An 18,571-nucleotide genomic window follows, 5' to 3' on the forward strand; every position below is an offset into this window, starting at 1 on the left:
AAAAATATGGGCGAGTTTGGTTGGTGTGACACACCGGCACGTGTACAGTCAGGTAAGACAGGAAAACTGTTATCTTTTAGATGACACTCCCCGCATATAGACTCCTCTTACGTCAGACTCAAATGTGTCGAGTAAAAGCGAGAGAGATATGAGAACGTGACACACTATATATAGTCAGAGAGCTTAGCTGGTACAAAGTCATTATGGGAATAGACAGAGGTGGGATTTGGCTTCAATAGGAATCCTTGGCCTAATGCTCAACACATTTTAATGACAATAGCCTCCGAACAACAGACAAGAATATGAGCCATGTATGTATATATAGGAACAAACAGGTCGCTGGAGATGAAATAAAACTATAATTTGATAAAACAAACGTTTGATTTCGGGATGAGCCGTGGTCTAAAAAAGCGGTTCAAAGGAAGTGTGGTCATGAAATGTGTGTCTGGCAGCAGGAGATGGATCAACAGCTGTGTGTGACAGAGGCCGGCTGGAGAGGGGCTCCAGGGCACACTGGGGAGAGAGGTCTGCTTTTGATGCAATGATCACAGAGCAGATGCAACATCGACCGAGACTACAGAAAGCCCCCTCGCTGGGTGGGCTACTGTAAGCCACAGGCGTGACACAGGCAGATGATGGAAAGCGTTTAGGCCGTCAGGATTCCGTCATCGCACGACAATGAGTGAAGAAAATAGCTTGATAAGGAGAGTCAAGATCAAATGGTGGCGCCAATATCTAGTATAAGCCTCTCACCATCAAGAAAGTCTAGGCTGATTATTAGTAAAAAATGTACCTAAAAAAGGTCCCAAATGGCTAAACGTTCTCAAGATTTGTAAGAAATTGTATCACTATTGTCATGTCTTGTCTCATGATTATATTTCGAAACTTGTTTTGCATATCCTTTTTTTTCCTGAGCTCCACGGCGCCTGTTGCTCACTTCACCTAATCACCACCTCGGCAGCAGAGCTTAAAGCCACCTCTCCCGCAGCAACAGACGTTCTCCATTCTGCCTTTCTGTGGATTACATTTTTTCTTGTTCTTAGTATTTTATTCATCCAGCGTGTGTTTTTTCTAATCACCGCTCTATTGTTTTTTCAGTCCGCTTTAGTTTTTTTAATCACCGCACGACTTGTGGTGAGCTTGGAGTTCTTTGGACTGTGAAATGGATACTTGAACTTTGTTTTTGTTTTTATATGAACTATTGTCATTAAACCCTTTTTTAATTCTTGATGTTTTTGTCCATTGTTTGCATTAGCGATTGGGTCCAACTCTAGTCCAAACCTCACAACTATTAGACTATTTAAGATTAAGATTGGTTTTTCGTTCGTAAAAAGAAGAATTCAAATTAAGTAGGACGTTACATATGACTTTCCTGTTGATGCAGTTGGAGTACACAGGTAAAGGGAGCACAATGGGTGAGAAAATAAAAACAAAGAATGTGGGAATTTATTACTAGATTTCATTTACAGTATTTAAAAAGTAAAATGGAAAAGGGTTTTTTAATCAGCTAAATGTGACTTGATATTTTCCTCTTGAATCATGAGGGAATATTGTGTGATTTATCTTTGTGTATAATATATATATTTAGTATCTCATCAGCATATTGTGACCCCAGTATTGTATCGTGAAGTCCTTGCCCATACTCCAAAACATAATTTATTCAGCTAATCATACAGTAAAGTAATTCTGCCTAAAAGAAACCAAACTCTTGGTTTTTAGAATCAATTTGGATTGTAAAAGTCCAATTAAAAGGGCAAACTTGTGAGTTTGTGTGCACTTTTGTGTAACACTTTGTGTACTTTGTGTACACAATTGTGTAGGATCTGAACCTCCGTCCAAACCTTACAAATGAGATAATTGTAAGAGTCCAGAGCCCCAGGAGGCAGACTGTTCCTATCCTTTTCATCTGCAATGGCAGCTAGGGTAACACCCAGCGGTCCCACACCTCATAAGCTAAAATTAGGTTACATCAGTAAGCTAGCCACGGCGGGTCGGCTCAGGACACAGTCAAATGGTGACCGGTGAATTTTCATGAGGCTTTTCCTTTAGTTCCAGCCAAGAGTGCCCACAGCCAGCGGGCCGTGGCCAAGACTCGTTGATGCGATCGGGGCACAGAGGCGAACCCATGTCGTGTATCGGAAAGATTGATACCTCTGGTCTCAAAATAAGCTTGAGCTAAAGCAGCGAGGGCTTTTGCTCTTATCCTAAATTATTTACATACGATACAAAAACCCATACACACTGATGAATTTACATCATATACAGTATCTTGTATCATACTATACAGCTGGTTATTGCATTAAGATGAAAGATATATTGGTGAGGTGAAGGACAAGAACTTTTGCTTAACAAGGATACTGACTTAGTCATTGGAGCATTTACTAGTTATGTAACTTATTAGTGGTATTATTTCCCTTTATAGAGAATGGTTTGTCATACCACACAACATTAAAGGACAATGTTTTCATTAGACTTGTAGTCAATGCTGCTCAGTAAAAATCAAAACAATGGTTTAATTCAACCCTTTTTTGTGAATATTATGAGGGATGCTGCCAACTGACTATTAAAAATAATACCTGAGGTTTGACCAATAATGATACTGATCCGTGTTAAAATTGTTACTTTCTTGCTCTACTGTGAGATACTAATGGTCATGCTTCGAATAAAGAGAAAATATGACTACATAAATGTAATCAAATAGATTAATTATTTGGAAATATAATTAAATTATCTATTTGTTCTTATTTTATTTTGATTTATTTTGAGGGATCAATAAAGTTTTACCTTACCTTAAACTATATACAATATTATTAATATATACAAATACTTACAGGAGGGCAGAGAGTACAGTGGTTATAAATATTCAACAAAACCATCTAAATTTTAACCATTTTTAGGACAATCCTTCTAAATAAATTGATGCAGGTTTTTGGTTATTTTTTTATTCAGTCGACTGGATTTCTCTCTTGTCCCTGCAGAATAGCCAGCAAAGCAAATCGCTTCATTACGTTGCTCTTTGTTTTATCAAACTCTTCACATTCTATGGCCTGGTGCTTCTTTAGATGCTTAATTAAAATGAATCAAAAATTCACACTGCAGCAGAACCTCTGCTGTGAGCCACTGCAGCTTGTTCATCTAGTCAGGTGCAGGACGTCAGTGCAAACATAGCCTGGGTCGGCTCCAAATTCGGCCAAATTTGAGAGGCTGGATCGGACTGTTAAACGATACTTCGAGATTTTGATACAGATCTGATCCTTTTCTTTCACCCGTGAACCACCACCTCTATCACAAGTTTAGGAAAAAATCCTGATCATGACCCTTGTAGAAGTGAATAAGCTAAAGCAGTTTGAGCTAAATTTACCATCATTATAATTAATGTATTTTTCAGTGTATATTGAGCTTTTAGGTACTTTAAAAAGGGGGATAAAACCGTCTCTTCCGTAAAAATAAATAAGAACTTGGTTGGGTTTTAACCACTATTCAAGAAAAGTCCCTCTTCAAGCTCAACTATCTCTGCTATTTAAAGGCTTCGACTCGTTTGAGTCTTCAAACAACCAGCTGAACTAGAGGAAAAGCTTGTAAAAACTATTTGCAACATCTACATTTCAGTTCATGTAATCTTCTTGTCATCGCCGTCTTGTCATGCCGAGGCTTTTTAAGCAGAAAAACAGACCTAACTCCAAAAAGATGCCATGATTAATCTTATTTACGTGGGTTTTTAAGCCGGAGTCTGACAATAAATTTCCTGGTTCTACTTGCTTGACCGTATATGGTCGGCTTTACAATTATGAAGGAGTCATGGGGTCTCTTAAAATCTTCAAGGTAGCCCTCGTGTCCATGTTTACCTCTCTGGCTCAATGTAGTGTCTGCAGATTCGAAGGTCTGCGACGTCCTTGTGGAGCACACAACCAAGACTAGAATGTTGACTGACAAGTCACTGCTCAAAGAACTATTCAAAATTATTGGTGAGAAAGAAGAAGCTTTAGAATATAAAAGACCATTCATCGTTTCAAGGTAAGGCTCTTATAAAAGCTGTAAAAATGTTGTCTTTTTACAAATTAGTCTCCAGAATTCCAGACAGTGGGCGTCAATACTAGGTTTACTTAAATATGTTTAAAGTACACTGTGTTTCAATGAAATGTTTACCCAGTCAGAAGCACAAAACAGGAAAACCAACACATCTCTAGATGAACATAAACAGCTCCATCAGTCATCCAGTGATAAATTATTCTTTGTTAATTGTATTCTTGTGTATTACAAAAACTGTATTTCGTGAGTCAACAATTTATAGGTGTTACATATTTCAGGAGACAAGAACTTTATCTTAAATCCCTTTGAAATACTCTATTCTCGCAGTATCATTGTGAACTGATTCAGAAATCGTTTATTTCCAGTGTTGTAAACACAACACAGGAATTTATTTAGACGGTATTACAGAATACAAAAATGAAATAATACCAATGAAATAAAAAGGGATTAATAAAACAAAACACAATAAATAAATAAAATTAAAAAAGCATTACATTTAACTAAAAAATGTTCATGATTTGGACAGCAGACGGATAGATAGTTCTTTAACCAAGATGTTCTGGTCTGTATCGATCTCCCGCCGGACGGGAAGCAGTTAAAAGCTCACATTACTTTTAAACTGAGGGCGCCACCTAGTGAGCTCTAAATAATAGGAGATTGCTTCACAAAGCTTCATTAACCCATCCATACCTAATATTAGGGATGTATTAAAATATGGATATAAGAATATATATATTGCAATATTTCAATTCCCGATATTGTATCGATATTCAATAGCACTGTATCAATATTATTGTTTTTTAAAACCTTTGAAATAAAATTTTATTTTAATTCAAAGTTATTTTATGTTTTGTTTTTTCAATAGCGTGTGTTTAAAAGACAATCATTTGTTGTTTTATTTGACAATTAACACTCAAATATTCACAGTGTTTATTCATTTGTGTGTTGCATCTGGCCACTAGTTAGCAACATTCTTCATTTCTAAATAAAGGATTCTGATTTCCTCCAGGACTGCCAAAGTAACAACAAAACCGGCGAAATGGCAGCAATGAGTTTAAAACAAAGGATACACCAGGCTCCAGCAACTTTTGGCTATAAAACAATGTTTAAAAGTTAAAAATGGGTAAAAATTAAACTCTGATAGATACTGGAAATTGCATGTTGCTCCAGATTGTTTAAGACTATTAATGCACTTCATTGTTAATATACGTTTTTTTTTATTTTTTGTTAATATTTTGAGAGGCACTTTCATACAAGCACTTTTTTATTCATTTATTTGCTGTAAAAACCATAAAAAGTATTCTTTAAAAAAAAAATTATATCGTTGTTCCTTCAGTATCACAATATATCGTATTGTCACAAATGTATCGTGATGCATATCACCAGATTCTAGCCAATACACAGCCCTACCGAATATCCTGATATACTTTGGTTTCGAAAATTAATATTGAAGCATACTTTCTTTTTTCTCTAACACATCAATGCTAAAAATGAAGAAGGAACTGTAGCTGCTGCAAAAGACCTTCAGCAATTAATAACATTATTAAGGATAGTCACTATTATCCAGTTAGCACTAGGGTTAATGTTTGCTTTTTATACTTGACAAATACTAAGAAGGCTGACAAACACAAAGAATCATTAAAAAGCTCTCCAGTATCGACACACGACCCATATCCGAAATTGAGGCCATCGCAGGGCAGGTTGTGGAGAGACGAGTGCAGCAAACCCTTGAGTAAACATGTACTTACCTTAACAAGGATGGAGATCCTGTGTGTGTTTGTCTTAATGTGAGCAAATGGTTTCACCTGCTCAATATTCACTGACGCACACAAGGGCCTAAAGGTACTAAGCTCTGTGAATATTAGGATTAAGAGAGTAAAAAATATTTGAAAAGTTTCACGTTTTCGTCGCCGAGTGATTATGGTTCGCCCCCGGGGCGGTTTGCGGACTGTAAATATCTCTCGCCCAGGATTAGTGGGCTCATTTATTTATGTTTGAAGCCCCTCGAGTGTGTTTTTTTTAAAACCCACGTAGCTCTTATGTCGAGGTGTGACAGACGAGGAATATATGTACCCATTATTTATTCAAGTGGTGGCGGAATTAAGCTAACGGTTTGATATTTATAGCACGACCGCCCTCTTGAGAAAAATTAAAATAAATGAATGATTTAAGGAAAAGCTAAATCAAGAACTGGGACCATTTTATTTATTCAGTCCGACAAAAGCGCTGCGCACGAGTATGTTTTTCTACATTTGTTTGTGTTTGAGTTACTATGGTTACGGACACTGAACCACTTCAATAAAAATAGTTTCCCATGACAAATGACCGTAATGAATGCTCTTTCCCACCCTCCGGATGAACATGGTCATCCGTCTTGTGTCGCATCTGGTAACACACTTCGGACATAGATATGTTGACAACATGTGGATGTTTGCCGTAAGTTGTGATGGCAGATGCTGAAAACTTAGTTCAACTATCCACACTGGGACACACGCATGCTCACAGCAACTCTATATATAGTCATGCACATCCAGCCGATGACAAATTGAGTTATACAAAGAATTTAACACATGGCCTAATGGACAGAGGCTTTACCTTATAACTGAGTAATTACCCAATAGTGTGAGTGTTGTGTGCGAGAGACAGACAGACTGAGGGCTCAACAGACCAAAGGGCAATGCAGTCTATCATGAACACTGAGCCCTTCAGAGGAGGAGAGAAAAAAAAAGGGAGGAAGCACGAAGAGATTAGGATAAGGGCTGTCCCTGGGATATCAACAATCTCAATTGTGGTATTTAGAACTGAGAGTGAGCATGTGCGCAATTTCAGAAAAGGCATTAGGCCTCGGAGTTCCCTTTATGTAATGAGGTGGAGTGGTCGGAGCGACGCATTAGAAGCGTTTATCCTAAATCAGGAGCACAATCTTCCAACGTTTGTCCCTGCAGTCATTTAGCAAGATTGTTTTTGCATAATTCAACGAGCAACTGCATGTGCCAGATACATATGTTAACAGTTGTAACAGAGAGTAAACCTTCATTCAAATAAATTCTTACAAAATATAAGCTAGTTCGGCAGAAAGAAAAATCTATTTCACGGTTTTTTTGGTCTTTACAGAACAGTTATCAATAGTAAATGGTTTCATTGATTTTCGACTGTAGCTTAAAGTGATCACTTAGCTTAATACATAAAAAGACATTTTGTCTTCGCGAAACACAAAAAAAAAAGGATGTCCCAAATCCAGTGGTTTGTTGCCCTACAGCAGATTTCTTTGGCCTACGGTCTCCGTTATAATCTGTGTTATGAACCGAATCTAAAACTTTTTAAATGCCACATGAACTTTTAAAGGGCACCTAATGTGATAATTTAAGTGTGTCTTAAATTGTTCTAGGACCTTATTATACTTATCAGTATGTTCCTTTTTTGCACAAAACTCTCATTTAATAAAGATATTTATATTAGAAAATACGCTTAAGACCCGCCCAATTAAAATGCGTTGTTTTGGCTGATAAGTCGTCTCGTCCAAGCAACCACGCCCACTCTGCTCTGATTGGTCACAAAAACACGAGTTGCATTCAAGGACTCACGTAAATTTTATACTCACCCCTGAAAGTCCCGTTTTGTACATTAAAAACAATTAATAAAAATAAGTTTTGTTGCTTAATGTACACATTACAAAAACACCTAAAGGCAGAAGTAACTCTCACCATGTTAACATAAATATGTATTTTTTAAATTTAAATTTATTTTATTTATTGCCCTTTAAGGACAAGATGAGTCGAAAGCACCATCTAGTGAAACTGCTTTAGTGATGTTACTAATTCCTAAATACACAAAATCTTGGACTGGATGAAGACACACATGTTTTTTAGGACTTCTAAATATAAAAACTTTTGGTACGACTTCATCCTGAAGGAGATCTCCAGAGGGAATAATAAAGTCAATGTAATCCAATTAGTGGCCTTCTTCTGAAAAATGTTACCTGTGATTTACATTCAAAATGCACAGGTGACCAAGATAGTCCTTGAACATGAATGTTAGGTAACTGCCGCGTCTGCACAGATGCCTACAGAGTGAAAAAAAGGGAGAATTATCCCCAAATTACCAAGTTACATCACAGACTTACGATGCTGAGCAACACCATGTTGTGTGTGCGATGGTCTCGTTTGGAGCGGATTAGGAGGTCGAAGGTTTGGTTTGTCCGACTACTACACAAAAGACCGTAGAGGGCTTGAGTGACCAACACTTCTCCAAAAATGGTCAAAGATTTATAGAGTGAATCACGCGACTCAAGGGGGTCGACCTGGGTTAAAATATCTCTGAGGAAAAGATTTGGAATATTTGTGAAACGAATGATGTTCATTAAGCTACGAGAATCACGAGGCGTTTGATTTGACAAAATAGTGATCTCAAGATTCTCTTCACAAGAACCGGCAAGCTTTTTTAATAGTGACCCCATATTGACTCAACTTGGGTTGCTAGGAAATACCAGACACTAGATTCCTTAAAGGGGCTGATTAAAAGGATGGAAGGGAAGGGTCTAGAAAGAAGATTCTTCTCATTGCCCAAATAAGTACCCCATTAAAAGATTGTGTGCCCTGCTGAGCGACTGATAAGGCGGAGAAGAGAAACGAGCAAAAGGAGAGAGAACATGTCCATATAGAGAGCAGGGCTGTGGATGGATGCAGCACCAGGAGGTCGGAGGTTAAATGCTTCCCTAGAATGTGAGCTTTCCATTGGCAAATATCCAGAAGAAGAGTCCCCGAACCCCCCGGAGACAAGACTGAAAGACTGCGATCTATTAAACACAGCTGAACCTAAGATGCTTTTGAAATCAGTTCTGTTTTTTGGTTGTTTAAGAGAAAATATATTGATGTTTGTTTCTACTTGATGCAGAATAAAAGGACAGAAACACAAGAGGAAAAACTGTTAAAAACACTTCACAGATGTTGCTCTTCTCTGGCACCACTGGTCACCACAGCAACCCGGCTGGCCAGTAATAGCCTTTGGTTCGCCCGTCTGCAGTGGCGTCATGCATATGCCCACACACACACACACACACACAGACACACACACACAAACAGCTTCTGAATGGGATCCCAGAGAGTATTTATAGTGACAGAGGGACTTGTAGCCATTGCAGGCTAAACACCCCCTCCAGGCCTGAGCAGAGAACACACATATCTAAACGTTAAAGACTGCTGTCAAAGGCATTACACCCGTGAAATTGGCACCGAGGGATACCGGGAATTAAGGTTTTTTTTGTTGTTGCCGCCCTAGATTCCCCGTCCAAAAGTTTAAAAGCTTAAGACCGGCTGATAAACACAGAGGTTTTTTCGCTCCTAAATGAATGCTAGCAGGTTTCTACTTTTATGTTTTACATAGTTTAGTTATCTTGTTTGTAAGACATCACACATGTGACATGTGTGTCGACAGGGGGGGGGGGGGGCAGGGGATGTACAAGTGCAAAACAATGATAAATGAAAGAATATTCTAGAACTGGAGGAAATGGAGGTATATATATATTCATATATAAGAGTTGTGAGGAAATATCATACAGTTAAATATCACATTATGTTTTTCATGATACTGTAACGATAAACAAAAGCACTGTATCTTTTTTTTTCCAAAACAATAAATAAATAAAAACATTTTTAGGTTTAATCTTTTGGGCTTTCAAATCATATTTTTATCATAATTATTTGTTTGGTTTATATTTCAATAAAGTTTATTAACAATGAAATCCCACGTTGTCTCGGCTTTGACTAAGAATGAGAGGATACAGCCAACTCCAGCAGTTTACGTCCCTTTTGATATCTCAGAGTCAAAGTTCCCCGAAGGAGCTAAAATAAATGTGCTTGTGGTATGCTTTGTGTTGCTTCTGGGTGTTCATGTTTGTTTTGGACTTTACCCAGAGACGACACAAGGGTCAAAGCTGATGCCATCTGTGAATTCTGCAACACCAGAGTCAGGTACTTCGGAGATACTTAAGATATATTTACCTACAGTACCAACCACAATAAACTAAGTATAATATAATAAGTATAGTTGCTCCTGTATAATGGTAGGTATCATATCACTAGATTCTTGCCAACACACAACCCTAATTTATATCTATAAGAAGCTTTTTTTAGGTTTTTAAAAAGTCATCTTGAACAGCACGAGTTTTTTAAGTCCTCCACTTTTTAAGTTCTGTGTTCCCATTTTCTGCTTCTAGCACCTGGATTCTCTTAATCAAGATGTTATCTATTTATTCATCCATCAGAAAACTAAACTTCCAAATGTGGAATGCCCCCTTAGCACAGACAGCCCGTTTAAATAGTTTCATTTTTAATCTTCTTGACATGATATTTCTGTAGATTTTGATTGAGAAGTAAATTTTCTTGTCACACTTGAGTTCTACTGTTTGACTAAATAACTGGTATTTTTTTTAAATGAAGGCACCAAGATCATACGTATGGTAAGTCGTTTTTATATTCACCATAGATTAACATCAGTTTCACAAAGCCAAAGCTGCCAGCAAACTGTTCTTCGACATTGTAAACACCTTGCCGCCAATTAAAAAGCTCTGGGGGGCTTTTAATAATAAAAAAGAGCATTAAGTTCATCATTTTATGGCCATAGGCAACTTTTCACATCTAAGATAAATATTAATGCGGATACTTTGATGTCGATTTCCTCTGACAAAAAACCTGTTTTTACAGAGAGGGTGATTCGCAGTGGAAGGTATTGCGATAAGAATCAAGGACTGGAAAACATCGAGAGCCTTGGTAGTGTATATGTAAGAGAGTGGGTGAAAATGATTGTACTTACCGAGTGACAAACACTGGGGCTGGATACTGAAGGGAAGGGGGCACTGAAGGAAAGCACTTGGCGACTCTATAAGCAGAAAAAATACAGAAAAGTGGTTGAGGGAGAGAGTACATCACCACACACTAGTGTACAATCTTGATAATATGTCAGTAATGGTCCTCACTTCCACTTTAACCCTCTAGGCATGAAACATCAGTGGAGTATATGTGGAAGTAGAATATAGGTTGAAAATAGAGCGATTATCCAGTTGACATGTTACAACGCATCTGGCCAGATAGAAGTGTTCTAGCCATACCTCTGCTTAAGTCTTCAGTAAAGTCATCACAATATCAACATTACACTCTCACAGAACAAGTGAAACACACTGTACTTATACTAAGACCTGTGGTATAAACTGTTCATAGTAAAATACATCTGGTGTCTTCCATGTTTATGTAAAGTTTACACTGGACTCTTCTTTTCTTTTTCATTTAAGTTTAATAAGTATGAATGAATTTAGAAGTTATATATTTTGTGGTTAGATAACCCTTAAAACCTGCTAATTTTGTATAAAAGAAAGAGAATTTCTTCTCCAAATTCAAGTTCTTTGACAGTTAATAAACATCTTAAGACATTTTTATTTGTTTTATTTGTTGTTGATTTTCTGGAACTCCTGTTGTGTTATCAGTTTTATCTTGCTCTTTAAAGTATATACTTTATTGAATATTGTTTTGATTGTTTAAGCGCTTTGTGACCCTGGTCTGGAAAAGCGCTATACAAATAAAAATTACTTACTTACTTACTACTAGAAAGATTACAGAAATGTGACCAAATGTCATGGCATGTCACGCAGAGAAATTCTGTATGGAGTTGCTTAAGAAGTATTTTGCCGACACTACACTCGTCTTTTTCCCCAAGCAATGGGTGTACAGTTGTTAGTTGTCCTAAGAGGTTTATTTGCCAAAATGTGACATATTAAGTGTACATTTGTTTCGGAAGGACACACCGCTGAACTTAGCATAGTCATGGTTGATTAGTTCGAAGATTTTTGTTTTTTCTTCTACTAATAAACATCTCTTTTGGCCACAAAAACAATCACTAAAGTTCTTCTTTATTGGCCATTAAACAGTATTAAGATTAATCCAAAGTCTTGTGCAAGCTCATGTACTTTATAGCTAGATAAAAGTCATCATTAAGACATTAAATAAGAGGAAATATACATGATTCATTCTAACATAATTTAAAGTCATTAAGTCATCTTCAGTTGGCTAAGACCACATACAATTGTTTGTATTGACAACTGAGCCACTTACACGATCAACATCAACAAGAGAAAGTTCTTATAAACCAAAAGCTCAAGAATTTGGATGTTCATCAACAAACAACCACTGCATCATGTAAACAGTTTAAAGTGAGCTCAGGAATATTTTGGTGATGGCGGCGTCACTGTAAAGATAACATCGGTCACAGAGTGGCCAGTCCTCTGTCTGCGATCACAAAAGAGAGAATAGTGTCTCTTTTTACTGCCTCAGCCAGGATAGCAGTTCAAACAGTACGTATCAATTATTCAACATGTCAAGTGGTGTCACTGGCCGAGAGCCATTCACAGGCCTCTTCATATCTGGGATCATGCTTTGAGGAAAGCACTCGAGTGCTCTCCCATGCAGTTTCTGACTCACATTCCTGGGATTTGTCCGTTACATGTTGACATGTTAAGCCAGAAAGGTAATTCTTAAGGTTTGTATTACGATTCATTGCAAGCTTGTTCGACACAATTGTCTTTTCTTTTAAGGGTAGTGATTTCTAATTAACCTTTCTTTGATCGAGTTGAGGAATTACAAGCCACTGATCTAACTTAATACAAGACTAATAGTTTGATTTTGCGCTTTTCTATTCACTTTTCCAGTACATTACAATTCTGGGGGGTTTCCAAGTAAATAAAAAAACGTCTGAAAGAAAAGTTGCATTTGGTAGTCATCCCTGGTGTCAAAATTGTATGTTCAAAGTGTTGAAAAATGTATGTAAACTGGTTTGTATTCATACTGAAAATAGCCAAAAGGCCATTTGTGGTTTTAAGCACAAACACTTCTAACACTGACATTTTTGGGCCGGAAAAGCTAAGAGCCAAACAGGAAATATCACTTCACATCATCACATGATTTTAATGTTATTTTCTTTTTATTCTCTTAATTGAAGTGCTAAGCCATCTTCTAGGCAAACAGGTGGAGAAGGACTACTAAATGGAAACCATGAAAAGTACACTCCAACTCTGTCAATATATGTTCACCGTCATCATAAATATTATTTGAATCTGGAAATGAAGGATCAAAGTACAAGTATATATCATTGTATACCAATTATCATTCTCCAAACAACCCCTATAAAAACACCTGCCCCCCCCCAAACAAGAAGAATGATCGATGTAAGGACTTCCTCTTTTAGTCCAGAGGGATATATATATTTTTAGACACTGCTTTTTTTATTTTTAGATACATCCAGCAGTGCAGCGGTAGATCTTTGATAAGGGCAACATGTTAAAGGATGCTTATCATACACCGCCCTTTATACATAGGGTTTTGAATGGCCCAATCTGGCAGGTCTGTCAATATCATTTATCCGTCTAGAGGGAAACACACAGGGGTGCTGATTAAAAGGACACGTTAACAAACACAAATAGAACGAAAGCGCCCCGAGACACACCCTCCCTTCACCAATAATACAGGTATGGATCTCGGGAATTCGTTTTAACAGGCGTCTATAGATAGCCCGCTAGTAGATGTTGACTACATTTGTGTCTATAATGACAGCGCTCTAAATTAAAAAAGTTAAATGTGAGCTGCCAATTCAGACTTGCATGTTAGATGGTATATCTACTGTAAAAAAAAAAAAGCAGCGAAAATAGACAACAGTGAGAATACAACTTTTCAAAACATCTGTCCTTCCTTTTTAGATTGAAAATGATACTAACCATGAGCTTCCACCCTGCTAAGAACACCACCTGCCGTTTTCGATGCCGGGCCATATTTTCGACTTTTTTTTTGTTGAGAAAAAAGGACCAGAAAGACTCTGAGAAAACTCTGCCCTCGGTTCATCGTGCAGCTGTGTCCAGTATTGGGTAAAGAAAGTAGGGAGGGCGGATTGAAAGAGGATGTTTTCTTTCGTTTTTTTGGGGGGGGGAATCCCTCATAGATTATTAAATGACCAGGGCGGATGATAGAAGATGATATGAATAAACATCTTAAAACACTAACAGTGTGGACGAATTGGTCCATGAATGATATTAAGATGATAAATGTATGTATGTACAATTCTTCGTGACTTGACTATGATTCAACTAGTAACATTGTTGGCAAGTACTTTTTCTTCATAAACTGGAAGTTGAGGAAAACACATTAAAGAAAAGGGTTACAGAACAGATGAAAAGTATCAAGGCAAAGAGGAAGGTGAGAGAGATATTTTAAGATGGCTGTGTCAGTAGCATCACTGGCTGGTGAATGATGTACGAATCTCTTTGACAAGAACAAAATAAGTTCTTTTGAACACACACAATGAGACACGTTGTCTTTCTGCTAACCAGCGTCTAAGATAATTTGTCGCTATTATTAGCAAAGATGGAGCAAAGGACCCTGACTCATAGCCATTACTGCTCACCTACAACAGGAGGCTTTTTGGTCTTCGACGATAATGTGTTTTTTAAATTATGTCTTTTAGTCTTCCTGGAATAGAAGAAAAATGAATTCTTCATAATAGAAGTCCTAAAAAAAATTGCTATTAAGAAGAATAACAAGGTGAACTAGTGGCTGTGACGGTAGAAAACTTGATTTATACCATCGAATACATCTAATTCAGTACTGCTGAGTCATCAAATGACCAATGCACAGAAACGGTTGATACTACATTTATTAGTATAAAAATTCCTAGTAAAGAAATTGACTCAGATACTTTTAGTTGGGCGAGTATTCCAAATAAGAAAATGATGCAGGGTTTTATAAACAAAATCATAAATACATTTTAAAGTTTTTTTTAAGGAAAAGTTTTTTAAGAAAAATTACAAAAAAAAGCCCAAGATATTTAGTGATACTGTCAAAAAACATGTTGCAATTTTATAGTACTTGAAATTATATTAATGAGAGAGAGCTTCACGGCCCTTTTTATTCCTTCAGCTCCTAAATTATGTTTTACTTACGAAGGAAAAAAAAAAAAATCCGAAAAAAAAACAAACTTATTTTAACTGAATAAAACTGTCATTGGTTGATTTATTTTTTTCATTATTGTTTTCACACAAGGGGACACATGCACAAAATTGATTCGGTCCCACTCATTCCTTAAGAGAGAAAGAAGCAACATTCCTGCCGTTTATCTAGTCATCTGATGTGGCCCGGGAGAGTCATGTGGTGAAGCCGTGTTCAAGGCTCTTTTCAAGTAACTCGCTTTAGGCAAATCCTGCATTAGTCTGCAGCAGATCTGGTAGCTGATGAGTTTGGAATCCAATTATTTATTCAATATTTCAATTTCACCCAGCGGAGGTTTTCATATGCGTTTCTCAGCCATGAATGCTCAGACGAATTGGGCATTTAGGGTCAAAAATACAACAAATAATTGTTATATAATAAACTGCTAATACTTTGGAGAGTCATCTTTACAACCTTTTAACACAAATAAACATGTATGACAAGTCGAGTCAAATACAACACGCTATCTATAAATCACTCCCTGAAGACTTTGGGAGGTTAAACGAAAATAGGATGAGATATTGTTGAAGATATTTGTGAAGCCAGATATTGGTTAAGAAATATTTGAGATTACTCAGTTGCATCTTGCCAGCGAAAGACCGCCTGAGTAATTGAATTATATTATCTTGGGGTAAAAACTTTTATAGCGTTTTCTTCCTTTCAACAAGGACTCAAAGGAAGACTTTAATTTTGAAGTTTGATCCATTAAATGATGTCTTATCAATTATTAAAGTTAATGACACATATTAGGGAAAGATTCCTGCATCTTCCAATAACTATTAAGAAAAAGGTTTTGCTCTACCAGTTATGTTTAAACAATAAAAAACATCAACATAATTCAACAAAATTCAATTGTAGGAATACGTTTAAGTCAAAACTTTAATTTAAACTGGTATGATTATGCTTTTATTGGAGCCGTTTATTGTGTTTCTGTTTTTGTTCGTCATCAAAAAATGTCAGATTTATTTGCGAATAAAAGCAGCTACAGCTATTATAAGTGGCAAGATAATGGTAACATACATGCGAATTGTTCCTAGAAAAAACATTAAAGTGAAAAAATACATGAACACATGTTTTTCGTAACAGTGTATCGTATAATTCTGCTGACATCAAAAATCCTCGTTGCCGTGTTGTGAAACCACGTCCTGACTTTTCCCGGGGCAGGCTGGGTAATAATAGCTATCCTGAAGAGGTTGTTACAGAATCAACTTTTGCATTCTGGAACGAAGGTCGGCAGTTTAATTGGAAGTGCAAATTGCGTTCACATGTATCCCCACAGTGGATAGAGCCACGGGTAAAGTGAATGTGTGCACGGGAACGTGCACGTTTTCACGGAACAATGAATGAGGAGAAGCGGTTGAGGAGGCGGTGAATGTAACACGGGGCACAATTACGATCACCAAAGTGTTGATATTACAACTCCATCCCACGCATAAGAAAAGCTCCTGCAGGCAGCCACTGAATTAACTTCACTAAAGCTGCCAAATTTAGTAAAAAAAAAAAGCAAGTAAATATTGACTCCCATATGGCGGCTGGAGCAATGCATGCTGGCTCCTCTGCCCACTGTGTGTAGACACAGTAAACAGCAGAAGGAGAAGCAGAGACAACGGCTGTGTTTCTTCTACAGCCACGTTTACTTTTGTGTTGAGAACCTCTCGGTATTGATCGCTCTGTAAACATTGTAACCCTCCCAAGAATCTTAAAACTCGGGACTAGATGAGCCGAGACGAGACTTTTGATCATCGCTGATGTCTTTCAAGACAAATGATGTTGTTTAATTGTTTTATCAGCACAGACAGAAAAAGACAGGGAGATTAATTCACTCAGAGTTTGATTCACTGTGTAACGAAAAATAGACTGAGCCCGTCTATAATAATTATGAGGTTGATGTAGCATTGTTAAATATTCTTTTTATACTTCTTATGATAATAATGCATGCAAATTAGAAGGCGCATGGATGAAGAAGCTAAGAAAATATTGATATGGCGATATATCGCAACATTCTTTTACACGATAATGTATCAATATTCAACATTACTGTATAGATTATTTTAAAAATGTATAAAATTATTGTTATTTATTTATTTTTTCATTTCTGACAATCGTTTTTTAAGGTTTGTAGATCAATTATGTATGTGTGAAATAAAACTCACTCACTCATTTTAAATAAACAATCCTGTTTGTTCAGATTTCTGTTGCAATTACACTTCCGGCCTCTAGATGGCAGTCATTACGTCTTCCACAGCTTTATGGACATTGAAATCTCGCAAGATCCAGGCAAAGACTGAGGACGAGAGGATACAGTCGGCTCCAGCAGATTTTAAAGCTGATGTTTGGACATATTTAGTTTTTTAAAACAATGAAAGCAGTTACGACTGTTAATAAACAGCAACATCAGAGGAAAGTACTCGAGCAAAGCCACAAATATAGTGTCGCTTCTACAGTAACACAACATATTGTTCGTGATTCGTATCACCAGATTCTTGCCAATAAACAGTCTTAATTTACTACCTACTTGTGGAACACTAAAGTTAAAATAAGATAAAAACAAGTCAGACTTATTACAAATCTTGATATCCAATTACGAAGAAAGACAGAAGTAGCCATTTCAATCATTGATGTAATTACAACGGAAAGTATAGGGGTCTTCAATTGATCCAGAAAATGTCTTCGTGCAATAATACACAGTTTAACCAATCAGGTGTCTGTCTGACAATCAACTGATTATAAACACACCTGATTGGTTTAAATGTGTTTTCTTTCCTGCTCCCACCCAGAGATTCTCTGGAGTCATCGAGGGCGACAGAAAACGCAGGCAACTCTTAGAGATATGGAGCATTTTTTAATGATGCAAATTTCTTCTCATCATTTTCTACATGTCAGATGTTTAATAAGGCCTGCATTCAGTCATTAATAAAGAAGCAACAGTGTGTGTGTTTTTTTTTCATCACGCTCTCAGAGGCGTGGAATTCGATTAACTGAAAGACATCAGTGACCTCAGCTTTGTGTCACTGTATTGAATTACATTATTACATAATGAGGTGTCGGGCCGGGGGAATTCATTCTGCCGGGTGATACAAAAGATTCCTTCCGCAGGAGAAAAAGGCAATGTTTACTGCTGCAGTGAACTGTTGATACAAAACAACTTCACCGGCAAACAAAGGAAAGAGGGAAGATGTCTGCACACACCTCTTGTTAGCAACATGCAGCCCAATTAAAGCAAACAACGAATCACTTAAATGATTAATCATCATTATTTGAATTATCGTCAACCAAATAATATTAATCTCATTAAATAATGAATCCGAAATGATTCCACTGTGAAGCAAATGAAGGAGTATCTTGTGAACATACCTAAGAAACAAGGAACATTACTTTTCATTTGTATTAGCCACCACTTGCTCACTCAAAAGGGCATCATTATAAGGGGAACACCTATAAGCCACAGGTGTCCAAATTGTAAAATTATATATCTAAACAACACGATTGAAGACAAAAATATATGCATGGAATTAAATAAA

At 36.9% G+C, this 18,571-nt stretch overlaps 1 protein-coding gene across 4 annotated transcripts in view; it reads right to left on the minus strand.

Moving 5' to 3' along the window:
* plcb4b (phospholipase C, beta 4b) overlaps positions 1 to 18,571 on the minus strand; it is a 52,155-nt gene that overhangs the window by 26,085 nt on the left and 7,499 nt on the right. For 3 of the 4 annotated variants that reach the window (XM_087813066.1, XM_087813065.1, XM_087813063.1), the window contains one exon: positions 10,840 to 10,905. The gene's annotated coding sequence lies outside the window, so the exon portion shown is untranslated. The remainder of the gene's footprint in view (positions 1 to 10,839; positions 10,906 to 18,571) is intronic. The other variant, XM_087813064.1, reaches the window with a different exon arrangement.

The sequence above is a fragment of the Callionymus lyra genome, chromosome 17 (genome assembly GCF_982586985.1).
Source record: "Callionymus lyra chromosome 17, fCalLyr1.hap1.1, whole genome shotgun sequence".
NCBI classification, from domain to species: domain Eukaryota; kingdom Metazoa; phylum Chordata; class Actinopteri; order Syngnathiformes; family Callionymidae; genus Callionymus; species Callionymus lyra.